Genomic DNA, 27,618 nt, shown 5'->3' with positions numbered 1-27,618 from the left:
TCTTGACATGTCCTTATTTCTCTACTAGTCAGAAAAACAGCACAGATTTTTCTGGGTATAACAGTCTCAGAGGGCTCAAAATGCATCATTCGGTGCTTCCCTAGCTTTGGGGATTGCTGCTGAGAGAGCTGGCATTGTTCTTGGGTTTCTGGCTTTGTAAGCTGGCGTTTCTCTTATGCCCTCAGTGTCGTTTGTTTACTTTGTATCCTTGATATCTTGACTGTATTATACTATACAGAGGTTCTTCTCTGGTGCCTGTTTGGACCCTAAGTGCCTCTTGTATTGAGATGCTCTAGAGGCCTGGGACTTCCTGCTGTCGTTTCACTGAGTCTATTCTCTCCGCCTTTAGTGCCTGTCTCTGCTGCTTCTACCCCATGAGTTCTTAGGGTTGGTGTCTTGGTTTTTCCCAGCATTCTTGAGTGCTGCAGCCAGTGTGCTGGTTTACCTTTCTCTTTCTTTGAGTTTTAACGTAGTATCCTGATGAGCTTGCCCTCCAATCCTTGCATTCCTTCATCTGCTTGATTGAGTCTATTGATGATGCTTTCTGTTATATTTTCTTCTTTAGTCTTTTTGTTTTCTTTTTCTTTTTTTCTCTTTTCTTTTTCTGAAAAGGGCCTCACACAGCCAAGGATAGCTTCAAACTTGCTTTGTAGCTGGAGCTAGCCTTAAACTGGTCCTCCTGCCTCTACTCCTCAAGAACTTCAGGTAACAGGCCCTACACCCCCCATGCCTGACTGACTTGACTCTCTCTGTTGGGATTTTTTCTCTTTGCAAAAATCTCAATTTCCTTACTGATACTGATGTTTGGGTTTTTTGTTGTTTTGTTTTTGTCACTTTTTCATATTGCTGACTTTTTATCCATATATCTGATTTTCTCATTTATCTTGCTGACCAAACTCTTACTCTTTTCTCCAGGTCCTGAACTGAATTTATTGTTTGTTTCTGGGTCCCCTTTCAGCTCATTGATTATTTTCACAGAGACTTTTGGGCTCTTCACCTGGAATCTTCACCTATTTCCTTATCTTGCAGTTCAGTCACTGAGAAGTACTGTCTTCTGGAGAAATCATGTTACCCTGATTTCTCACATTTCTTGTGTTTGTGAGTTGCACATTGCGCATCTTTTGTTGGGATTTCTCTTCCAGCTTGGGTGGGGCTCTCTTCTTTACCTGGCAGTTAATTCTACAAGGTCAGCTGCTGTTCCTCTCCCTGCAGGGAACTGTGTGTAGCTCAAGGTGTGCCTGGCTGATTTCTTTACATCGCTCATCTTTCCTTTCCTGCTCCTTTAAGATATCCTGCCACTTTCTTGTAAGTTTCTAAAGGTCTTTCTTCCTTTCTTTGGAAAAAAGTCCATTTTTCCTTCTGTGTGTGTGTGTGTGTGTGTGTGTGTGTGTGTTGTATGTGTATATGTGTGTGTGTCTCTGTGTGGTGTGGTGTGTAGGGAAGGGTGGGGTGGGGTGTATGTGAGCATGCGGTGTGGTATGGGGTATTTTGTGATGTGGGATGGGGTCTGTTGTGTTGTGGGGTGTGCCTCTGTGTGTAGGGAGTGTGTATGCTATGAATACATGAGCATGTATTCATAGGATGTGTACGTGTCTGCAGATGCACTTGCCCACTTGCATGAATGCGGACACCAGAGTCAACATCAGGCATCTTCCTCAGTTACTTCTCCATCTGATTTTGGAGGACAAGGTGTCTCACTGTGTGGCTGCCCAGTGCACTTACAGTTTTCTTTCTTCTGGCTCTTTAGTGGCTCTCAGGGAGACGGCCTTTCACCTGCCACCTCACTCATCTTCTCCTTTGTCTTCCTCTTTAATTGCTTTTAGTAACAATGACCTGGGTTTGAACTTGCTGAAAACTAGTTTTGTTTTTTAATTTTATTATCTTTTGCTGTTTGAGGAGACTGAGAAGTTTCAAAATCATCTGCTTAACATTGTCCCCACTACTTTCCCGCCTTTCATGATGGTGGCGGTGCTACCATCAGCATGAAAGAACCCAGTTGCATCTTCAGCACATTGTCTGGAAAGCTAAAGCTGCTTCTTTAGTTGTCTTGAGAAGGAGAAAGTGCTCGCCCTCCTCTGTCTGAAGACATCAAAGACATTTCAACTCCATTGGCTAAGGTCCACAGCTGCCTATGTTAGCCCTCCCGGAAACCAAGTATGGGCTCACTAGCCTGGGGCCCAGCATTTTATTCCCAGGAAAGGAAGAGGAGTGAAGGCTGGGATGTGACTGGCCATTTCTGCTGATGTATTTCCCTCCTTCTCTGTGTGGCAAAATACAGGCCTGTCTCAGTTTTTATTCACCCCATAAGGTCCTTGCTGTTTCCCAGGAGGTCTATAAATCCCTCTATTTGGGTATGCCGTTATTTATCAAGTTTTCAGGCCCTGTGTGTGAACAACACTGTTTTGGGAATGGAGGATTTAGAATGACATAAACAAAACTCCTTTTCTTTGCAAAGCAAGCTGCATCGTGCTATTTTGTAGCCCTCGCATTTCAAAGACACCCAAACTGAGAAAACATAATGACAACTTTCATGGATGATTTCAGGCAATCTCATTCCTGGTGAAATACAAAATTTATTCCACAGGATTAAGAATAATAATAGAGCAAGAGTTTCTTTCCCATGTAGAGCTGGGTTTTTCTTCCTCCAGGCACTTCCTGGGCTTCAGCTACAGGGCAGACATAGACAAGACAAAGGTCCACATCCCAACAGCTGGAAGAGAAACCCATCACGGGGTGTGGGTCACAGGAGCTGCACCCCCCAGACCTGAGGATCAAACAGCAAAGCAAAGGGGACTTGAAGAGGCTAAGGAACAATGACGGCATCAGGTCCCTATAAAACTCAGAGAGGTTCAGCCCAGCGTCCCGGTGCATCAGCTCTAGGCTCAGTGGCCTTCCTGCATGGCCTCCCTCAAACAGGAAAGCATCACCCCTGTGCTGCCAAGGGTTGCACTCACAGTCAAAGGCAGATGTTCAAACCATGGACCATACCCAGGAGTGGTCTAGTTGGGCTCCCAAGGGCATCCCCATGAAGGCACCATAGTGAAGGCTTTTGTCTGGCAAAAACCTGTGATACAGAGAGGCTGTCTGTGAGGAGCTAGTGTCACACCTCTTCTACAAATAAACCTGAGCAGGGAGTGTAGGGGTGAGGGACACTGAGCAAAACTACAAAGGCACATCACAGCCTCCCTGCTATATTTGTGACTTAGAGATGATGTCATTGAATGACCTCAGTTTTCACGGAAGGCGGAGTCTTAGGTAACTAACAGTTTGCTCAGAATGCTGTGCCAGGCTGGTATCAGAGCTGGAAAGTGGGCTCAACAGCATTAATTCTTATACATGTGCCCTAGACGCTTTGCAAATGGAAAACAGTGACAAAAATGTTCCTGCTGTTTTTGTTAAATTCATCTTTCTAAATGCATAGCCTCAAAGTTCAAGTTAATAGCAACAAGCTGTTTCAACAATAGGGGTGTGTTAAGGTCCTTGTGTGTGTACACACATATAGATAGATGCTTAAGATAACCTGGAGGGCAGTTCCTAGATTCAATATGTGAAAAACAATGTAAACAGATTTAATATAAACATAATAAAGAATGGTAACAGAGTTATAAAATGTCAAGTTACATTTTAAAGATGACAGCTGACATTTCCCAGTAAATTTTGTGGTTCCTTCTCAAGTCTGTTCTGTGTTAATTTGAGGTTTATAAGAGTGCACACATACACACACACACACACACACACACATGCACAACACTCAGACAATGAAAACCACAGCTTTAGTTAAAAACTGGTATTAAATTAAGCTTTAATTAAAAGCTGGTCATTACTTACAGTTTGGAGCAGCCCCTGAGCCCTGACACACATCCCTGCTCTTTGGACCTCGGCTCCCACGCAGCAGCAGATGCTGTCAGAAACACACGTCCCCACAGTCACACCTCCACAGTCAGCCCTCACACATAGTCCTGACACATTTGTTATCCCACCTTCCTCCCCGGGGAGGTAGCATAAAGGAGAAATGAAAGTTAGAGTACAGAAGAGTGGGGTGTGTGTGTGTGTGTGTGCACGTGTGTGTGTTATGCAAAGCCTTCAGTAAAATAAGAGAATTTATTTCAGAAAAAAAAAATCAGTAGAATTGATGAAAATGTACAGAGAGCTCTCCTAGGCCAAAGTCACAAGCTTAGGAATTATTGTTATAACTCAGAGTTTAATCCAATCGAGTTTTGATCACAATATATCTATGTAAATATAGTAAATCAATATTTCCTGAGAAAAACATGAGACAGTATTATTGAATTAGCTCTAATAATCTAGAAAAGAAGAAAATATAGGTTATTTTCCCCCAATAATGGAGGAATATTACATTTCCCTGGTTAGGTGTTTTGCCCTGGAGCCTGAAATCTCTCCAGTTGTGTCCTATATTTAGATTTAGGAATACACAATTAGATTAAAACTTAGACATTTAAGGGAGCACAGAAAACCATCAATGCCACTGCTGAAATCGCACAAGCCCAGAGCTGAGCAGACCCCAGTCACCGAGCGAGATATGACAGACTCTCGGGAACAGCAGGCGGGCTGTGTGCTGATGGGCTGAAAAGCATCTTGTGTTTTCCATAATAATTTTATGTTAACCAGGAGTATTGGAGGTTCTATGAAGCAGTAAAACTATGAAAACCAGAGTAGGAAGATTTACATCTCCACTAATGAGTAAAAAAGAACTCACTTTGAATGCGATTTGGGTCACAAATGCCAGACAGCCTGACCAAAATGGTCACACAAGAAAACTCACTGGCTCATGTAATTTCTGCCTAGTTGCAGAAATCCTGACTTCAAGAACAGCTGAATTTGTAAGAATTCAGGGGCAGTAGAGTGGCACTAAGGCATCTTCTGACTCTGTCTGACTTCTGCGTGGATTCTCCAGTCACTCTATTCCCGGATTAAGATCAGCAAGAGTACATTGCCACAATTTCTGTATCCATTCCTCAACTGAGGGGCATCTGGGCTGTTTCCAGCTTCTTGCTATTAGGAATAAAGCTGCTACAAACATGGCTGAGCAAATGTCCTTGTTGTGTACTTGAGCATATTTTGGATATATGCCCAGGAGTTCTATAGCTGGATCTTGAGGAAGCGCTATTCCTAATTGTCTGAGAAAGAGCCAGATTGATTTCCAAAGTAGTTGTGCAAGTTTACATTCCCACCAGCAATGAAGGAGGGTTACCCTTTCTCCATAAAATGGAATACTACTCAGCAATTAAAAACAAGAAAATCATGAAATTTGCAGGTAAATGGTTGGAAGTAGAAAAGATCATCCTGAGTTATCCCAGAAGCAGAAAGACACACATGGTATATACTCACTTATAAGTGGATATTAGATATATAATATAGGCTAATCATTCTAAAATCTGTACACCTAAAGAAGCTAATTAAGAAGATGGTAAGATGGTCAGTCCTCATTCAGAAAGGCAAAGGAAGAGGGAAAAAACAGGCAATAGAACAGGAGCCTACCACAGAGGGACTCTGAAAGACTCTACCCTGCAGGGTATCAAAGCAGATGCTGAGACTCATAGCCAAACTTGGGGCAGAGTGCAGGGAATCTTGTGAAAGAAGGGGGTGGGAATAGAAAGACCCGGAGGGGACAGGAGCTCCACAAGGAGAGCAACAGAACCAAAAAAATCTGGGCCCAGGGATCTTTTCTGAGACTGATACTCCAACCAAGGACCATTCATGGAGATAACCTAGAACCCTTGCTCAGATGTATCCCATGGCAATTCAGTGTTCAAGAGGGTTCCCTAGTAATGGGAACAGGGATTGTCTCTGACATGAACTCCTATGGCTGGCTCTTTGAGCACCTCCCCCTAAGGGGGGAACAGCCTTACCAGGCCACAGAGGAAGACAATGCAGCCAGTCATGATGAAGCCTGATAGGCTAGGGTCAGATGGAAGAGGAAGAGGACCTCCCCTATCAGGGGCATGGGAGGACAAGAGGAAGGAAGGATGGGATTGGGAGGGGAAAAGGGAGGGGGCTACAGCTGGGATACACAGTGAAAAAACTGTAATTAATAAAAAAAATACATTGCCTTCTGGAATGGACTTGAACCTTTGTGCAACCCTGAGCTAGTAACCATGACTGCAGAAATGTGCACGAGCTGGTTGAGGCTGGTATGCTTCTCTTCTGGGAGAGGCTAAAGAGTGGTCTTACTTAACCAAATGAATATGAGTGGTGGGGCAGGAAAATCACTCGATATGAGATGGGGAAAGTTAGTGGAAAATGGAAAACAGATGAGTGGTTTTTGTTTTCTGCAGTCCAGGATATTTTGTTTTCAACAAGTCCAGGATATTTTGTTTCAGCAGCCACAACTGACCATGACAAGGTGAAATCATGGGTCATCAGGCAGGGCTAATAAGCCTCCCATTTCCTCATTCGAAAACTGCCTTTCTCTAGTTGGGAGTTCTTTAGAATAGGAAGTGGGATGACCACCAAGGACAGCAGCAGCTGTGCAGTGGAGTGCTTTCAGGGCCTAGAAGACAAGCTGTGTGTGCTATGGATGGCTGCCCAAGCCTTGTACAGGAGCCCAGAAGACTGAGGGAACCCCAGATATCTGACACAGCGTCACACTGCTGGACTTTGGTTTTGCTTTGATTTGATTGTGACTGTCCTGGTTCTTCCCTCTTGGAGTAAGGAAATATTTAAGTTATTTTTTATTTTATTTAATAAGAGCCTACAGTTAAAAGACCTTAAAATCTCATAAAGACTCTCAAATTTCACAGACTTTGGATATTTTAGAGGTATTATGGATATTTTTGAGAAACTTTGAGCTTTGAAAGAGATTCTTCATGTTTTAAAGAAACTGGCCTTTTAAGGTGTTTGAGTTCTTAAAGACTGTGAGGCTTTTACATTGCGATATTAACATCATCATGTCATTTTGGGGAAAGTATGTTCTAGTTGAATGGTGATATACTCTGTGTCATGTTGACAAGGAGTCTGCTGTAATAGCAGGTTTTGTGTCTTTGGCTCACTGGGCAAATACACTCCTCGTGTTCACTCTCAGTTCCTCTCTGCCCATAATCAAGGCCGAGTGGCTCAAGCTCTGTTATTAAAGCCCAGAACCTGGCTCCTCAGAGAAACCTCCCTGACCAGCATCACTCTACTTCAGAGTTCTGGTTCTCCTGATCAGCTTGGTTGTGTCTCACCACAGCTAACCTGCTTAGGATCCTGGATGGTTTCAGACTTGAGAAGTCCCACTTCATTGTTTATTGTTCATAACTCTACTCTGCAGAACCTAGCAGAGTATCTATTACCACACAGTAAGTCTCTCTCTCCTTCCTTCCACCCTCTTCTCCTCTCTCAGACAAAAACCTTTTTTGAAGTGGATCAATAAGCAAATACTATGCATTTGCCTCCTGGGCAAAACTTTCAACGACCTGACACATTAACCTGACCTCTTGGTGTCGTAAGCTTGCTGGCCATGCTCTTCTGAGTTAACATTGGAATAACATTTCTAGATATGGTCTTTAACCCCCACTTGCACTGGCCACCACTTTTTGATTTTTAACATCTTACCTGAGGTAAAATTAACATACAGTAAAATGTGCATATTTGCCACAATTTGTCGTAGTTTCTGAGCATATTTCTAAATGATTCCTTATGTCCTTCCCCCATGGTTCTTCCTTCTTTCCCTCCTAACTCCTGTCACCAAGTAGCCAAGAGTTTGCTCTCTGTGACTCTAGGTTAATATTTTCAACTTCTAGAACTGTAGATAAGTAAGATCATATGGTAAATACTGGTTTGGTCGGGGTGTTTTCACTCACCCTATTTAATATTGAAACATAGTATGGGATGACCCTAGCATTCAGCTCATTTCACTGCCTAGTCACATTTTATGACATCAGCATCAAAAATTATTTTTATATATATTGATAGACATTTGCGTTGACAACTTGAGTTAATTCTGCTTTAGGATTATTACAAGTAAAACATAAATGAACATTCTTGTATAAGTCTTTATATATGCATTTTCTTCTCTTGGGGAAATAATAGGAGGTGGAATGACTGGATTATACAGGTACATTTTGAACTTTTATGTTTTTGTTTGCTTGTTTGTTTGTTCAATACAAAGTTGATCTAACTAACCCAGACAGGCCTGGAACTATACAGACCAGGCTGGGCTTGAACTTTCAGTGATCCTCCTGCCTCTATCTCTCAAGCATTGAGTGCATTACAATATTCAACTACACATTTAACTTTTAAAGAAATCACAAAATTTTTCCCACAGTAGTTATAGCATTCAACTTGATTCTCAGCTTTACAAAGGTATAGATGACCACCAAAATACACATAAGTTATACTTATCCAAAGAGTACAACATGATGATTTGAATACATTGTGAAATGATACTACAAGCAAGTCAACATACCAACACCTTTCATAACTATGATTGTGTGTGTGTGTAGAACACTTAAGATCTACTGTCTTAGAAATTTTAAATACAAAGTTTAATGCCATTAACTAAAGTCATCTCGTTCTATACTAGATCCCAGAATTCATTATCTTATAACTGATTGTCTTTCTGTTTAACAAACTTTGAGGCCGGTGAAACTGGTTGCATTTCACAGTGCTAGCCAATGTCCATGAAGTCTCTCATTTCTCAACATTCTCACCTCACATGATACCTCAGCTCTCCTAATGATGGCACAGAAGTTTGCCATGGTGGTGTTACTTTGCATTCCTTCAATCAATGATGCTGCCAAACATCTTTCACCTGCTATGGATGTACTTGCCATTCATTTATCTTCTCTAATAATGAGTCCATTCAAATCTTTTGTCCATTTTCCATATTTATTAAGTTATTTATGTACTTTGCTTCCTGATTGTAGCTTCATCTCCCTCCTCTCCTCCCAGTCCTTCCCTCTCACCCCCACCCCCACCCCTTCACTCCTCCTCCCCTTCTCAGAAAAGAAAAGGCCTCCCATGGATATCAGCCAGCCTTGGTGTATCAAGTTCCAGTAAGACTAGGTGCATTTTCTTCTAATGACACTAGACAAGGCAGCCCAGTTAGGAGAAAGGGATCCAAAGGCAGGCAGTGTAGTCGGAGACAGCCTGTGTTCCCACTGTTAGGAGTCCCACATGAAGACCCAGCTGCACGCCTGTAACATGTGCAGAGGGCCTAGACGCATCCCTTGCGTGCTCTGTGGTAGGAGTTCAGTCTCTGTGAGCCCCTATGGGCCAAGGTTAGTGGACTCTATAGGGGCTTTTTTGTTATGTACTTGACCCCCTCCTGGGCTGCTTCAGTCCTTCCTCCCTTCTTCCACAGGATTTCCCAAGCTTCACCTAATGTTTGGCTGTGGGTCTGTCTGTGCCTCTGTTTCCACAAGTTGCTGGGTGAAGCCTCTCTGATGACAGTTGGGCTAGGCTCCTGTCTGCAAGTAAAGCTGACTAGCATTAATAGTGTCGGAGGCAGGCTTCCTCTCCTGCCATGGGTCTCAAGCTGGGCCAGCCATTGGTTGGCACTTCCTCAAATTCTGCTCCATCTTTTACCCTGAACATCATGTAGGCAGGACAAATTGTGAGTCTAAGGTTTTGTGGTTGAATTATGTCCCAATTCCTCCATTGGAAGTCTAGCCTGGTTACAGAAAATGGCCAGTTCAGGCTCCATATCCTCTGTTGCTAGGAGTCTTAGCTAAGATCACCCTCAGAGATTCCTGGAAGTTTCCATTGTCCTAGGTTCCTATCTCATCCCAGAAATCTCCCCACTCCCAATCCAGTTACCTTTCCCAGGATTCTCTCTCTGCTCTCTCCCCCTCCATCCCTCCTGTTCCTAACTCCACCCTTCCCCCATCTTGTCCCCTCCTTCCATACCACAAGGACATTTGCTCAACTATGTTCATAGCAGGTTTATTCATAATAGCCAGAAACTGGAGACAACTTAGACGTCCCTTAACCAAAGAATGAATGTTGTATAATGTTCTTGTGGAATGTATACAATTTATTCTTGTTCATTCAAATGCTGATTTCTCTTCCCCACTCTCTGGTTTCACTCTGACATTGATGTTTATTCTAAGCATCACCTGTCTCAAGTTTGTAAACATGCCACCATTTGTTCTCTGTATTTTCAGTGAAGGAACCAGCCAATGCTGTGCAATGGAGACATTAGGGTGGGACATCCTGATCCAGAGGGGAGGAGAAGGAAGTGAGTGAGAGGAGAGGAGAGCAGAGATTCGGGAGGAGAGCCCTTTGAACCACAAGGAGAGATGAACCAGACCTAAGTTATGACTAAAAGCAAGTATAATGTTGGAAATTCTAAATGGAAGGAAACTATGCAGGCTTGGAGGTTTAGGATAGAGTAATCAAAGCCCACTATTGTGGGCTCTAGGTTAACTAAATACATCCTGGTTACTGCGTGGTGATTTGGGTATACAGCTGGTTTAGGAATAACCACTGCTTACCTAAAAGATTCACCAATATTAAATATTAATATTCAACAACAAATGAATAAAGAAAATCTGGTACATTTATACAATGGAATACTACTCAGCTATTTAAAACAAGGAGAGCATGAAATTTGTGGGTAAATGAACAGAACTAGACAAGATCATCCTGAGTGAGGTAATCCAGATCCAGAAAGACAAACATGTTATAGACTTACTTATAAGGGGACATTAGTCATAATTGTAGCATAACCATGCTACAATCCACAGACCTAAAAAAACTAAGTAACAAGAAGAGCCCAAAGGGGGTGTTTGAATCTCATTGAAAAAAGAAAATAGATTAGACATCTTTTTCCCAATTTTAACTTGGGTTGCTCATTACCTTATAATTCTGATGTGACACAATACATAAACATATACATTTGCATAGGCAACATGCATACAAACACATACACAGGGGTATGAAGAGGTATTTATTGGATCATTGGATGTCAAACCAATTCTTCCGTCCCTGAGGATCAAGGTCAGTTATTATGGGCACAGTGAGGATTCCTTCTTTGATGGCTGGCATCTTGACACCAGTATTTCATGAGACCAGGAAACAGACCTAGTGTGAAGTTAAAATAGGAGCAGCCTTAGTCTCAGAACCAGGAATTCTAGGTGCCAGTGCTGGCTATTGCAGAGTGGAAACACAAATTTTCAAAAGTGGACCCTCAGCTGCAGAAGCAGCCCATTCCTGCTTCCAGTGTTTACTGTATTCCACTCAGAGAACACCTAGTCCATTACAATAATGGCTTACTGAGAGTTTTATACATTCTGAATGTATCATCTATTCTGATGTTTCATTGTACCATTATTCTATCAATCCATCAATTTATGAGCAGGTGTTTGGTAAAAGACTGTGCATTCCATTGTTATGTATCTACTAGCCTTTTTTTGCTTTAAAGTAAGAAAAAATGTACTCCATAATCAGATACAATGTTATACAAGTTCACATGTAAATGATGAAATGCCTTGTACAGCCCATGTAGTAGTATAGCCTAGAAAAGGCTCACTAAAGCCTTTTCCACTTTACTTTATGTGTATGAGTGTGCATTTGTGTGAGTATATAACATGTGTGTTCAGGTGCCCACAAAAGCCAGAAAAGGGCATTGGTCTCCTGGACAAATTACAGCAGCTGGAATTACAAGTAGTCTTGAGCTGCCCAATGTGGGTACTGAGAGCTAAACTTGGGTCCTCTAGAAAGGCAGCATAGGTTTTAAACCATGAAGCCAGCCATCTTCTAGCCCCTTCAACTGAAGTTTCAATGGCAGCAAAACAAATTCAAAGATGGGATAGGATTGAGTTTGGTGTATTGCCGCTTCTACGGTGGAAGGAAGCCAGCATAATTGATTTGCTACCAAGCATGACGCTGTGTCACTCATCTTGGATCTCTATTGTTGGCAGGTTGGGTTTTTGACAGAGGTATTGATGAGGTAAATTGGTCTTAGTGAGAAGAAAAGGTTGCTAACCTCAGAGCTGAGTTCTTTCCTACCACCAGGTCTACGTTATTCATGAACACGATGAAGAGCACCAGCAGTCAACAGCAGAGGCCATTTGAAGTAACTAGTTAAGCCATGTCATCGAACTCACCTTCAGGGTATTCACCAAGGAGGTTACGAAGAATCAATGGGCAGATCTTCACAATTCATACCCAACCCCCTCTGTCCACCCCATGCTTCTTCTCTTCACCTAGTGATCCCCAGTTTCCTCTTTTTAAACTTCTGACAGAACAGCCAGTCTATTCATTATTGACTATGAGTCTTAAATAATTCTATGCCGTAGTTCTATCTGCTTTCCTTCTCATATGATATAGATGGCAAAATTCTGCTCACAAGGGGAGTTTTCTTTCACTTCCTCTCAGGCTAGCTATAAATAGAGCTGTGAGGCGGCAGTGCCCTCTCCCTAACTCACTGGTAAATCCTAGTTAAGGGAAAGGCCTCAGTGCCTGAGGTATAAGAGAACATGGTGTCTGGGCCATTTACCCAGTACCTAACTAGTGCTCTGTGGCTCCATGAGGACCAATTCTAGACACTTCATTTACACATGGTTTTAGGTTTTTATCCCCTTCACATAACCTGTGACAGAGTGGGCACGAGGAAATTCACCTTAATAACATATCTTTCCATGTGCATATTGTGACTAGTCAATTGATATCAAGATTAAGATCTCTCACACATGAGAGAGAAAGAGCAATTACATTACAATGTTTTAGGAGTTACCTGTCTACAATGTTTTATTAGAAGCAAGTCACTAAGTCCAGCCCACACTTCATGAAAGGAGAATTAAGCCTCACTTCTAGAAGACAGGTATATCAAACTTTTGTGGACTTCGTTGAAAACCATCACATGTGATATCAGCAATAAGGTGCATCACTGTGGTGACATGCAGTTTCAACAGCCCGGGTCCCTTTAGGGTATTTATGGCAACAGGAAAAAGCAGTTTAGCCCTGGCTAAAACTATAAATGTCTGTGCCATTTCTAATTCTTTTTTTAATTAATTAATTTATTCACATTACATCCCTATCAAAGTCCCACCCTCCCACCCTCTTCTCTCTTTCCCCTTCCCTTTCTCCTCAGAAAAGAGGATCCCCCCCCAACCTGCCCCACCACATCAGGGTGGAAAAAGACACCGGGCCTGCTGTGAACTTTTGAAATCTCAAAGCCTGCCCCCACACACCTCCTCCAACAAGGCCACACCTCCTCCACACATGCTAATCTTCCCAAACAGCTCCACTAACTAGGGACCAACCCTTCAAACATTTGAGCCTATGGGAGTCATTCTCATTCAAACCACCACACTGGCAAATCACAAGTTTAACCATGCACAGGAAGCAGAGAGAAAGCAGAAGTACTCTGAGGCAATAAAACTTCAAAGTCCACCCCTAGTTATGTACTTTCTCCATGAGGCTCTACCTCCTAAAGTTTTAATAACCTTCCCAAATAGCACCATCAACTAAGGGCACATACACACAGTGGGGGGAGGAAGGAGAGAGAGAGACAGACAGACAAAAGGGAGGGATGGAGAAAGGGAGGGAGGGAGGGAGGAAGGGAGAATGGGACAGAGAATGGGAGGGAGGGAGAGAGACTCCCAAAGACACTATAATTTTTTTTATTCATTTTCCATCCTGGCCATAGGCCCCTCCCTCTTCTCCTCCCAGTTCCATCCCCCTCCCTGTTTCCCTTGTCCCTCTTCCCCTACTCCTCAGAGAAAGGGGAGCTCCCCCCACACTCATCCCAGCATAATAAATCAGGAGAGTATATCCTCTTCCCCTGTGTCCTGGCAAGGTAGCTCTGCCACGGGACAGTGATTGAAAAGCAGGCAACAGAGTCCATGTCAGAGTCAACACCTATTCCCTCTTACTAGGGAGCCCATATGAGGACAGAGCTACCCATAATCTATATCTGTGTAGGGGGCCTAGGTCCAGTCCCTGCATGGTCCTTGGTTGGTGCCTCAGTCTCCACAGGCCTCCCTGGGCCCTGGTTAGTTGGCTCTGTAGATCTTCTTGTGGAGCTCCTGTCCCTTCTGGGTCCTTCTACAACCCTCCCCCCCATTCCACAAGACTCCCTACACTCCACCCAATGATTGGTTGTGGGTCTCTGCATCTGTTTCCATCAGCTGCTGGTTGGAGCCACTGAGAGGGCAGCTGTGGTTGGTTTCCATCTGCAAACATAGGAGAGTATGTTAATAATTTCAGGGGTTGGCTGTCTCCCATGAGGTAGATCTCAGGTTGGGCTAGTCATTGGTTGGCTATTCCATTAATCTCTGCTTTATTTTTGTCCTTGCACATTTTGTAGTCAAAGTAAATTTTGTGTCGAAGTTTTTGTGGGCGAGTTGGTGTTCCCCTATCTCCACTAAGATTGTGTCTAGTTAGAGGGTGTCTTCTTCAGTCTCCATGACCTATGTTACAAGGAGTCTCAGCTAGAGTCACTCTCATATCCTCCCAGGAGCCTTCCCCATCGTAGGTCCCCAGCTTGTCACAGAGAGTCCCTGCCCAAGGTTTCTCTTCTCTCTGCAGGCCTCTGTCTTCCCAGCCCTGCTCTCCCCAGGTCTGATATTGACCCTCATTTCTCTCTGTGCTCCCTCTCTTACCCTGTCCCCTCTCTTCAACCCCTTAAGCTGTCTATTCTACTTCTGAGTGGGATTTAAGCATCCTCCTTAGCTCTTCCTTGTTACTTAGCTTCTTTGGGTCTGTGAGTTATAGTAGGTTATCTTGTACTATATGGCTAAAATCCACTTGTCAAAATTCAAATCCAAGTGGATCAAAGACCTCAACATAAAACCAGACACACAGAGATCCAAGATGGCGGTGACCAGTGCACACAGTCTCTGAAGGGCAGAGGATCCAAAACTTCATGAGTAGATGGGCAGCTGAAGCCAGAGCATCAACTTTGAGGCTTCCCGGGCTAGAGGGGACAACCTGTGAGCTGGGACAGATTGGATCCAGGCCCTCCGTGGACATCTCTGGAGTCTGAGAGTGATGAACTATCGCCCCCCTGTACTTTCGGCTGTACCTTCTCTTGCTCCAGCGGTGATGGTGGTGGCTGTGGCAGCAGCTGGGAGTGCATAACCCCAGGTACGGGGCCCCTTACTCTAACAGCCAAACAGGGGACCCAAATCTGAGAATAGAAAACTTCAGGCCCTCTGAGCTTACTGCATATGCCTACGAGTGAGTTCCTGGGCCCTCTGCACTTTCCACACATGCCTGCGAGTGAGTGCATCTGTGAAAGAAAGCATAAATGGAGCCCCAGATTGGGGGCCCCTCTATGCTAGCCACCAGACATCAGACATTGGATCCCTCCCACCCACAACCCCACTGTGAGCAACATAGGCATCTCTGGGACAGCATTCTCAATATTGAAGCCCCTGTTCTGTGGGTCTCCCAGTGGAGTCCAGGCAAATAATTCCTGGAAACAAGATGGTGCAACTCAGGCAGATCTGAGCACTTGGAGCAAAATACCTAGACAGGCCTGTGGGCCACTGAGCCATTCAGGGCACCTGTGCATGCACACTGTGCCCATGCACCGGTCCTGTGCCACAGCCTGCTCTTGTGTCCTCCCACACACTCCACCCTCCCAGGCAGGCATACTTCCACACTTGAGCACATGCGCCTGCGACCTTCCTCCCTTAGCTGCATCTGAAGCACCAACATCCACTCCCAAACCGGTGGGCTGCTCTCATCCTCCTGAAGAACACTCCAGACTCCAGAGACAGATAGTCCCAGTCTGCAGTACAGGCTCCAGGAACAAACAGCGAAGGTTACAGACCATCACATGGCCAGAGGCCAGCGTAAGAATAGAGGCAACAAAAACCAGGACATCATGGCTTCACTAGAATCTCCAAAAATCAGTGGATATTCTATTGCAGTGGAAACACAGGAAAATGATCTTAATTATGCAGTTATTTGAGGCACACAAAGAGGAAATGAACAAAAAAATGGAGGCACATATGGAGGTACATAAAGAGGAAATAGAGGCCGTCATGAAAAGACAGGAATCTACATTCAAACAGATGAAGGAAATGGTGCAAGGCATGAAAACATAATTAGAATAAAAAAGAAAACACAAACAGAGAAAACCTGAGAGATGGGGAACTTAGAGAAGAGATCAGGAACCACAAAGGTAAGCATCACCAACAGAATACAAGAGATGGAAGAGAGAATCTCGGGCACTGAAGATACAGTTGCAGAAACTGATACATCTCTTTATTTTTTTAGATATTTTTATTTTTTATAATAATTACAATTTACTTACTTTGTATCCCAGTTGTAGCCCCCTTCCTTTTCCCCTCCCAATACTACCCTCTCTCCCTCATCTTCTCCTATGCCTCTCTCCAAGTCCACGGATAGGGGAGGTCCTCCTCCCCTTCCATCTGATCCTAGCTTATCAGGTCTCATCAGAACTGGCTGTGTTGTCCTCCTCTGTGGCCTGGCAAGGCTGCTTCCCCATCAGGGGGAGGCAGTCAAAGAGCCGGCCACTGAGTTCATGTCAGAGACAGTCCCTGGATACATCTCTTAAAGAAAAAAATAAAATCGGAAAAGTTACAATCACAAAACATCCAAGAAATTGTTATGAAAAGACAAAATCTAAGAATAATAGGAAGAGACAAAAAAGAAGATTCCAGGCTCCAAGTTCCAGAAAATATTTTCAAGAAAATCATAGAAGAAAATTTTTCTAACTTAAAAAAAGAGATGTCCTTAAACATACAAGAGGCTTACAGAACACCAAATAGACTAGACCAAAAAAGAAACTCCTAACATCACATAATAGTCAAAACACTAAATCTATAGAACAAAGAAAAAATATTAAAATTACTAAGGAAAAAGGGTAAGTAACATACAAAAGTAGGAAACCTATCAGAATCACACCAGCCTTCTCAACAGAAACTATGAAAGCCATATGGGCCTGGACAGATGTCATACAGACTCTAAGAAAACACAGATGTCAAACCAGGCTACTATATCCAGTAAAACTTTCAATCAACATAGATGGAAGAAACAAAATATTCCATGATAAAGCTAAATTTATACAATGTCTACAAAGTAACACAGCCCTATAGAAGATACTAGAAGGAAAACTCCAATATAAGGAAATCAGCTACACCCAAGAAAACATAAGACATAGATAACCTAGCAACAACAACAACAAAAAAAAAAAAAATCAAAAGAAAACAAGCACAGAAATACAATATCACCATCAATTTCACAATAAAAGAAACTAACATTCATTGGTCACTATTATCTTTCAACATCATGGGACTCAACTCTCCAATAAAAAGACACAGACTAACAGAATGGTTGCAGAAACAGGATCCAACATTCTACTGCATCCAAGAAACACACCTCTGCAACAAAGACAGACACTACCTCACAGTAATAGGCTGGAAAAGAGTTTTTCAAGCAAATTAACCCAGAAAATAAACTGGAGAAGCTAATATCTAATAAAATAGACTTTCAACCAAAATTAATCAAAAAAGATGAGGAGGGACACTTCATTCTCATCAAAGGAAAAATCCACCAGGAGGACATCACAATCCTGAACATCTATGCTCTAAATGCAAGGGCACCTGCATTTGTAAATGAAACATTATTAAGCTCAAATCACACATCGATCCCAAAATACCTTAATAGTGGGAGACTTCAACACTCCACTCTTACCAAGGGACAAATCATTGAGACAGAAGCTAAACAGGCAAATAATGACACTTACAGAGATTCTAAATCAAATGGACTGAATAAATGTCTACAGAACTTTTCACCCAGACTCAAAAGAGTATATCTTCTTCTCAGCACCCCATGGAACCTTCTCAAAACAGACCATATAGTCAGACACAAAGCAAGCCTCAATAGATACAAAAAGATTGAAATAATCCCTTTTATCCTATCAGACCACTATGGACTAAAAGTAGACTTCAACAACAATAGAAATAACAAAAAGCCTACACACGCATGGAAACTAAATAACTCTCTACTCAATGACAGCTGGATCAGGGAAGAAATAAAAAAAAAAAAAAAGAAATTAGAGACTTCCTAAAATTCAATGAAAATGAAAGCACAACATACCCAAACTTATGGGACACAATGAAAACAGTGCTAAGAGGAAAGTTCATAGCACTAAGTGCCTTCAGAAAGAAGTTTGAGACATCTCAGACAAACAAGCTAATGGCACGCCTGAAAGCCTTAGAAAAAAAAAGAAGCAGACACACCCAAGAGGAATAGACAATTGGAAATAATCAAACTCAGGGCTGAAATCAATAAATTAGAAACAAATAAAACAATTAAAAGAATCAATGAAACCAAGAGCTGGTTCTTTGAGAAAATCACCAGGCTAGACAAACCCTGAGCCAAACTAACTAAAAGGCAGAGAGAAAGGGGGACATAACAACAGACACATAAGAAATTCAAAGAATCATTAGGTCTTACTTCAAAAGCCTATATACCACAAAATTTGAATCTAAACAAAATGGACAATTTCCTTGATAGATTCCATTTACCAAAGCTAAACCAAGATCAGGTAAATAGATTAAATTGTACTATATCCCCTAAGGAAATAGAAGCAGTCATCAAAAGTCTTCCATGCAAAAATATCCCGGGCCAGATGATTTCAGTGCAAAATGCTACCAGACCTTCAAAGAAGAGCTAACACCAATATTCTTGAAACTATTCCACAAAATAGAAACAAAAGGAACATTGCCAAATTCATTCTATGAGGCCACAATCACCTTGATACCTAAACTTCACATAGACCCAACAAAGAAAGAGAATGTCAGACCAATCTTCCTTATGAAAACTGCAAAAATACTCAATAAAATACTTGAAAACCAAATCCAAAAATACATAAAAGATATCATCCACTCTGACCAAATAGGCTTCATCCCAGGCATGCAGGCGTGGTTCAATATACTGAAATCCATCAATGTAATTCACCACATTAATAAACAGAAGGAAAAAAAGAAAACACATGATCATCTCCTTAGATGCAGAAAAAGCATTTTACAAAGTCCAACATCCATTCATGTTCAAAGTCTTTGAGAGATCAGGGATACAAGGCACATACTTAAACATAGTAAAGGCAATATACAGCAAGCCTATAGCCAACATCAAACTAAACAGAGAGAAACTTAAATCAATCCCACTGAAATCAAGGACAAGGCAAGCCTGCCCACTCTCTTTATATCTCTTCAACATAGCACTTGAAGTCCTAGCTAGAGCAATAAAACAACTAAAGGAGATCAAGGGAATTCAAATCAGAAAGGAAGAAGTCAAAGTATCACTATTTGCAGATGATATGATAGTATACCTGAGTGACCCCAAAAATTCTACCAGGGAACTCCTACAGCTGATAAACACCTTCAGCAAAGTGGCTGGATACAAAATTAACCCAAAAAAATCAGAAGCCCTCCTGTATAAAAAAGACAAAAGGGCTGAGAAAGAAATTAGGGAAACAACACCCTTCACAATAGCCACACCAAAAAAAAAAAAAAGAAAAAAAAAAAAAAAGAAAAGAAAAAAGAAAAAAAGAAAAAAAAGTATCAGGTGACTCTAAGCAAGCAAATGAAAGACTTGTATGAAAAAAAAAATCTTCAAGTCTCTGAAGAAAGAAATTTAAAAAGACACCAGAAGATGGAAAGATCGCCCATGCTCATGGATCAGTAGGATTAACTGATTGGCCATCTTACCAAAAGCAATCTACAGATTCAATGCAATCCCTATCAAAATAACAAACACAATACCACAGAGGTCCTCTGAAAGGCTTGATCCAACAGGGATCGAAGCAGATGCTGAGATTCACAGCCAAGCTTTGGGCAGAGCGCAAGGAGTCTTATGAAAGAAGTGGGGCAAAAAAGGACCCAGAGGGGACAGGAGCTCCACAAGGAGACCAACAGAGACAAAAAAAATCTGGGCACAGGGGTTCCTGCAGAGACTGATGAACCAACCAAGGACCATGCACAGAGAGGACCTAGACCCCCTGCTCAGATGTAGCTTATAGGCAGCTCAGTTTCCATTTGGGTTCCGAAGTAAGTGGAACAGAGGTTGTCTCTGACATGAACTTGGCTGTCTGCTCTTTGATCACTTCCCCCTGGTGATGTGCCCTTGCCAGGCCACAGGGAAAGAGGAACCAGGCAATCCTGATTAGATTTGATAAGCTATGGGCAGATGGCAAAAGTGGAGGACTTCCCCTTTTAGTGGACTAGGGGAAAAGGATAGGAGGGAAGGGGGAGGGAGGGACCAGGAGGAGAAGAGGGAGGAGCCCAAATCAGGATATAAAAGGAATAAATTGTATGAATAAATAAATAAACAAACAAACAAATGAATGAATGACTTAAGGACTTGGTGATTGTAATCCTTACTAAATCTACTGAAAAATAAATGTTCCATCCCACCTACCTTATGCTTTGCAGGCTCCTAATTTCCTAAGGAAGAACACTGTGATTCTCACTTTTCTGCAAAGCCTTTCCATTTTTATATTGACTTCATCTCAACACAGATAGGGGCCGTCTCACTTCCCAGTTCTTGCCTTTGAGAAATAGAAAGACAGAGATTCATTGCTCATTCTCGCACTTCATTACTGTTTATTCTTCTTCACAGAATGAAAATCTCTATAGCTCTGGTTTAGAAATGGCTTAATCACAATCATGGTGAAAATCCCTCATTTTCTTCAGTCTCAATATAGAAGAAAGAAAAGGTAATTTATTCTACCCATGTCCTTCAACTGATGGGTTTTGGATACAATAACTTAAATGTAACAGTAAAAGTAAAATTTCATATTAGTAATTTGAGTTCTGGGGTGCTCTTAGCTAGAAAATGCATAGAATAATTATAAAAAAATACATCAGGTATGGTTATCAAGTTACCAAAACAATGAGAAACATAGGTAAGCTGATTTTTATAGCTCTCTTCTTTTAGCACGTTTTCATCCTCATTTCAGTCAGTTATAAGCGCAGATATGTGACTGAGTTATTGGGCACAGTATTCACTGAGAGCCATGCAGAGTTGGTTTTTTTTTTTTTTTTTTGGGGGGGGGGGGAGTGAGAGCCAGATTAGGATGACTCATTTGAAGCCAAATGTTTGTATGGAAAGCTACCCTAAAATGTCTCAGAAGCAAATATTTATAAACATGCTTTAAAAAGCATTGTGATACTCTGGGAGGAGGGCTAAGCACCATTCTTGTTCCTGATGATGCCACTTTGGTACAAATGCTTTGCTGTCTCTGGGGCTGACCTTGCTCTGAGCTGTCAGAAATAGGGTTGCTATATTTGGTCATATGATCCTGACTCACTGTACTTGTTGTTTTGAAATATTACTCTGTTTTGATAACCTCAGCCCACCTCTAATTTGAATTCATGGAAAATGTATAGCAAAAATCTTGTTTCCTATAGATGTTTCTTTTGGTTGCAATCTACACAGAGAACTTAAGAGTGTTAAAAGCAGAAATGTGTTTCTTCTGAGCAAATGTCTCCCTCAAGTATATCAGCATATACTTGGATTCTGCATAATGACGCTGCCTATTATCTAAAGCAGCTTTCTTTACTCCCCAGTGAACAAAACACAGCTGCTTCAATTTGGATAGGTATTTCAAGTACACACCGGTTCCAGTTTAGGTTGATCAGATTTTGTTTACTAGCCTAGAGTGACAAGACTGATTTGCAGCTCCTATTACAGGAGGTAGCAGTGCTGGTGTTGAAGGCTCATATATTTCCACCTGATTCCCTCTTGAAAAGTCACGAGGGCTCAGGAGGTGATGGACAAAGGGGCCAGCCTTTCCGCTCTATCAGGCTGCTGCCCCTTTTCCGTGACTCTTTCTAGAGAGCTTACATTTGTTGGTATCTTTTTTAAAGGGCATCGAGCCACACAGACTTCTCTAATTAAGAAATAGCATCTTTCAGAGATTTGTCTTTTATTCAAGAGACCAACTGAGTTTTGAGGTCATGTTGAAGAAAGCTAGCAGGCACCGTGGAGCCCCTGCTCTGAAGCTGGCCTTCCCATCCCTGCAGCTTGTGAATCCTGGGCTGTCCATCCCGTGGGAATCCTGGCTACAGAGTTACAGCTGCCTCCTTTGGGGAAGAACCTGAGACCATGGCTTCTCTGCATAATGTAATCTCCCAAATTTCTAGAGTTTCTTTTTTTATGTACAAAAAGTACTAACCACAGAGAAGGGGAGAATGTCTGTGGACTATGGCTGAGGGAGAGGAGTGGGAAAGCAAAACTGTGACTTTTTCCTCTCTGCCTTCTGTAAAAGATGGGCTTTTAAGTAACTGATGTGTGTTACTGTTGTTGTTTTTAAACCCTTACCTGAAGCCACAAATTGTAAACAGCTGATAGTGAAAATGTGGTGCACTTACACTATTGAACGTTATTCAGCTGTTAAGAAAAATGAAACTTGCTGCTAAATGGATGAAGCTAGAAACAATCATTCAGGAGTGAGTGACCCAGACCCAGAAAGAGAAATGTTGCATGCTGTCTTTTATGTGTGGATGTTAGCCTCAGCTTTAATTATGTGTGTTTCATTCAGAATACTCACAGAGGTTTGGTAGCTATGAAGGGACCAGGGGAGGAGGAGGCACTCTTCCAAGGAAAAGGAAATACAGTATAGCTCTGAAGCTATAAAGGGGAAGTTAGAATATGAGGATTAAATGTTGAGGGGTTGGAAGGGAAAGAGAGAGGAGGGGCTATGGGGAAGAGTCACCAACATGTCTTCATGAATTTCCTACTCTTGCCTACTCATCAGAAACAAGCCAAGCCTTCGTGGGATGTTTCATCCCCATCATTTCAAGACTTGGTTCCTCCCTGAGATACAAAGTGAAGACAATTCACTTTGAAGGTCCTCAAATGCCTTTTTTTCTATATTAGGTCATTTAATCTACTGCTTATAAACTTTCTGTTAGCTGCTTGGCTGAGATTGTCAGCTTCATTATTTGTTGACAGATATTGGCCTATTTTCAGCAGCCTCCCTTCAGAATTTGCCATTTTAACATGATGCCCCTGATTAGCTGAGTGGTTAGTAAGTCACATAAACCACTCACCAGACATCTACATTAAATAAAGCAAAATGGGCATGGAGTGGACACCCAAAGGTCAGTCTTTGTAACATTTACCCAGGGGTGGGATGTCTCTTGTCCTTCTTTCAGGATCTTGGCTGTGTTTTAGACACTTAGTGGCACTGGGTGAAAGAAACACAGAAAAATATATGGTACCAAATCATTTAATGAGCGGCATCATTTCTTCTCTCCCTCGGGAAATTGTTCAGTGCTTGACCAGGAAGCAGTGTGTGACCTTGAACTGCAGTCATTCTCATTTCCTGGACAGGATAGCTCTGGACATACTGAGAGTTTTAGGACAATAGTTTAATTAGAAGCAACAGGCAGGGTTTGGATAACCAGGGGGTTATTATAGTAAACCTCTCCTAGTTTTGGCCACCGCCCTATGCTTCAATGTGTATCAGCTTTTACTAAATTCATATGAAAACAAACATACATGCTTGTTCTGTCCTCCTAGGAATAACACTCTGTGATTCACAAGTGCATGGAAATAGATCAAACAGTTTGGTGTGTATTTGAAAGGAAGACAGTTAGACAGAGAGTGGGGTGTTCATTATTTTTTTGACAATGGTTCTGAATATGAGTCAGAGCGTAGGTCTGCGTAGGTGGATACATCTGTGGGTGTCAGAAAGAGACAGCCAGAGATAGATGGTGCAGTCTACAGCTCGTAAATTACTATAATAGTAAGATCAATTTAAAGGCACAGTGCTCTATAGGGCCCTTTAAAAATTGTTTTAGACAAACAATGGCCACATACGGCATATTTAAAATGCCAATTGCTTCCAACAAAGAAGTTGAATTATCCCCCCTTTTCATAATAATAGTTCGTTTTCATTTATTGCATATTTTAAATTTAGTAATTACCACATATAAAACTCTGTATTTTATTTCTGGTAGACAAATTTTTCTAAACATGAGGAAATTCAGATAAATTGGCTATGCTATATTTCTGTCCCTAAAAAATGACCTTCAACTATTTCATAGACCAAAAATATGATAGCAAATAACTTGTGAAGGCAAAAAGAGCCAGGATAGATGAGAGGAGGAAAAGGATTTTTATCCACAGCTGTAGCTGATGATTTCCAAAATATCTACCTGCAGGCAGCAACGAAACAATTAAACATCATAACAGGAACCGGCTACACAGCTGCTCGTTCAGAGTCTATGCATGGAAATTCTATTTAAACTTTTCCAGATTCTCACTATTTTTGGCAGCTCCACAATTGCATTCCTGATCCTGGCAAGTGTGATGTCTAGGCACTCTGAGAGTCCACAAGGGCTGGGGAGATGCCCCAATGGGAAGAGCGCTGTCTGTGATTCATGAGTTTGGATCTCCTGTGCCCAAATAAAAAAGCTAGATGCATCAGTGTTGGGAATACTGGGGCGGACGCAGTCAAATATCAGGGCTTTCCTGCCCAGCCAGTCTAGTATAAATGGCAAATCTCTCAGGTCCGTGAGAGACCCTTTCTCAAAAACAGAGTGAGTTTAAAAAGGTGGAGAGCAATGGAAGAGGCCGCTGGGCGTCAGTCTCTGGCCCCTGCACGGGTTTGTGCAAGTGAGCGCACCCACGCTCCTGCACACATAGATAGGGACCACACAGAGAACAGCAGAGAGGCCCACAAAGCACCGGCGACGATCAGCCAACGCTTCGAAACTCTAGCGAATAATCCCAAATGGCAAGCGTGATAGAGAAATATGCCCAGGTAGTATGTGTGTGACATGTGCCCCACAGCGCTGTTGTGTAGCTCAAAGGACAACCTATACGGGTAGGTCCCAGGGATCAAACCCAGGCCATCAGGATTGGCAACAAGTGCCTTTACCTGATAACCCATCTTTTGGCCACTTGACACAAAGCTTAATAACATCCAAAATAAAGTCAAAATGATCCAAACTTCTTAATTATACCAATTTTCTACTCCTTCCACATGACTATTTGTGTGTGTGACTGTATTTTGGGAAACTATGCCTTACACATAAATACAGGTTATAGCTTATTTTCCACAACATGTATTCAAGAGAGAAAAAAATTATTATAAAAGAAGAAAAATGATAGCAAACCCTCATTTCTTTTCACTACTACAGAGAATTCACCAATGTGGAATTCTCTGAAGAAACAGTATGCCTAGCATCAGCAGTGTATGCTAATTTCTATCAAATCAGTTGCCTCTGACTTTTAGAAGTCTAAAGGGTTGATTTCTTTTGCTCGTCTGCGTTACCTAGCTTTTCTGCAGTTTCAGTAGTTTAGACAGCAGAATTCACTATTTACACGTGTAACGCTGTGTATTTGTTGGTGGTTAGCATGAAGTGGGTCAGAGATCTGCCAGCCACCTTTCTGACACTCCCCAGGCCGTGCCACCACCGGGCAATCAGACACAGAAAGGGGGGGATGCAGTCTGCGTGCTGTGAGGAAAGGTGACAGGTGTGGCCGCAGTCTCTGCCCCTACAAACCTGAGAAAAGGACAGGGGCGAGGAGGGGAATGCACAGCTCTGACAGACTTCCTGTATTTGGGGAGGGAGATTCAGTTTCTACTCTGTTGGTCCTATTTTCTCATTTGTTTTATAGGTTGTTTCCCCAAAAGGCCACTTTAATTTTAAAGTCAGCTTCTTAAAATGTGAACACAGAAATACATATGATAATGTCACACGCTCTGAGGTCTGGGCTAGGTGTCTCTGGAGTCGTGGTCTTATTGAAGGTGTTAAAGTAAAGGCCCATCTAGATTTACAGTGTAGCAAGGAAACTTTACTCAAAAGCGTTTGAATAACACAGATCAGAAGGAACTGGGCCCTCAAGAATTGCCATGGGCTACTTGAGTGAGGGTGCTCCAGGGCCCTGATTATTGTGTGTGGGGACCAGAAGGGGTTTAGTTCCTAAGAAGCACGGTGGAGGTTATTCCCTCCTGTGACTGACAGACTTGGATTAGGTCTTTGCACATGCTCTTTCCCACAGTGCATCTGACTACAGTAATATGTGTGCCCAATTAGGCATAGACACAAGATCAGAAAAGAGTACTTGCCCTACCAGTTCTCTTGGACGACAGAGTTTGCCTCGTTGCACATGCATTCAAAACCAGTCTAGGCCACATTGGCCCCTCCCTTTGCCTTCAAGGTGTGCAGTAGAAACATCACTGGAAGGTTGCTAATAAGTAACTTATTTACATTGCTTAAAGCAGGTCTATGTTCAACCTGAGGCAAGAAGGAGCCCTAGGTACCAAAAGTGCACTGTACAGAGACAAGCGTGCATAGGCCAGGCCAAGTTCAGCCCTAGGTTTCCATGCTGTTCTCTCGCTTGCCTGTATCAACGCTGGGCTGGTTGGAATGTAAACCGATAAAAACATCACCGACTTACCTACATGAAACAAAAACTTTAAAAGCCCAAAGTATGGTAGATTTTGACGGTCACCCCTTAACTTGAAAAGTGGAGGCTGGAGGATCAGAGGTTTAAGACCATCCTCCACTTAAGGCCAGTGTGGGCTACACGAGAGCCTGTCTCAAGGAAACAAATAAGGCAAACCGGCAAAATCCTTGAAAGAAGTGTAGTAAATTCTAAATTGTTGTTACAGCTGTAGGGTTTTATCTTGGGGGAAACGAGCACCTAGTATAAATAGGTACGTGTGCAAGCGTATCTGCTGTGTTGTTTGTGATGGCGCACACTTTCATGGCGGCGGCGTCATCTGGGGACACATTAAGGACGCTACATCTAGCAACATACCATGCGGCCATGAGCAGCAACTTCCGTTAGTAAGACTGAACGGCCCCTGTACACTGAGTGGAAATAGTCACAAGCTCTATGTCAGCAATATGCCCTTTTAATTTAACGTTTTTATTTAGATTTTTTTTCCCAATTTAGATTTTCTTGAGACGGGATCTCACATAGCCTCGAAGTTACTGTATAATCAAGGGTGACCATGGACTCCTGATCCCTCCTGCTTTCATTTCCAGAGGGTTGGAGTTATACCACACCCTTGGATTTTTAAAAACCAATTATATGTGAACATATACTATGTAAATATAAAATATATTTGCATTATTTATGTCCAATATTTTTCTGTGCATTATAAATCTGGCTGACTATTTCTCTCTGATGCATGTCTGTGTTTTCTATATCAACCAATGATACCTGTCTAAAAATAAGATTTTTTTCTAATTATTAAAAAAAAACCCTTATATTTAAAAAAACACTGAGTCTTAACCCATACATGAATGAAAGAAAAAAAAATCAAATATATTGCCTGGCTCTCACACTGGCTTAGATAACAAGCAATAAATAGTCATCCACAGTCATTGCCTAAACCTCTGGAGGGGTCCTCAGTACGCTGGAGTTTGGTAAATACCATGTTTCTGGGTAGGCTCCTGCCTCTGTTCCACAGTCCTCACCTCCCCACTCTGACAATGCTGGCTCTCTTTCCTCTGAGTAGTAAACCTGCAGAGATCGCAGGCGTGCTATTTTTGTGTAGGCGTGAGAGTTCTATGCAGAGCTCATGTAAAGTCTCTCAGAATCCTTTCTTAGATGCTCCAAGTCAAGATTATTTTCCTTAAGCCTGTATTATATCAAAAGGGGGCCAGGAGCTTCTTTCTCTGACTTAATTTCATCCAGAACAAGTCAGCGTGCTGTCAAGAGAGCTGT

The sequence above is a fragment of the Psammomys obesus genome, unplaced genomic scaffold (genome assembly GCF_907164565.1).
Source record: "Psammomys obesus unplaced genomic scaffold, mPsaObe1.curated_primary_1811, whole genome shotgun sequence".
NCBI lineage: Eukaryota > Metazoa > Chordata > Mammalia > Rodentia > Muridae > Psammomys > Psammomys obesus.
The sequence above is the reverse complement of the archived record's forward strand: the minus strand, read 5'-3'. Positions refer to the sequence as shown.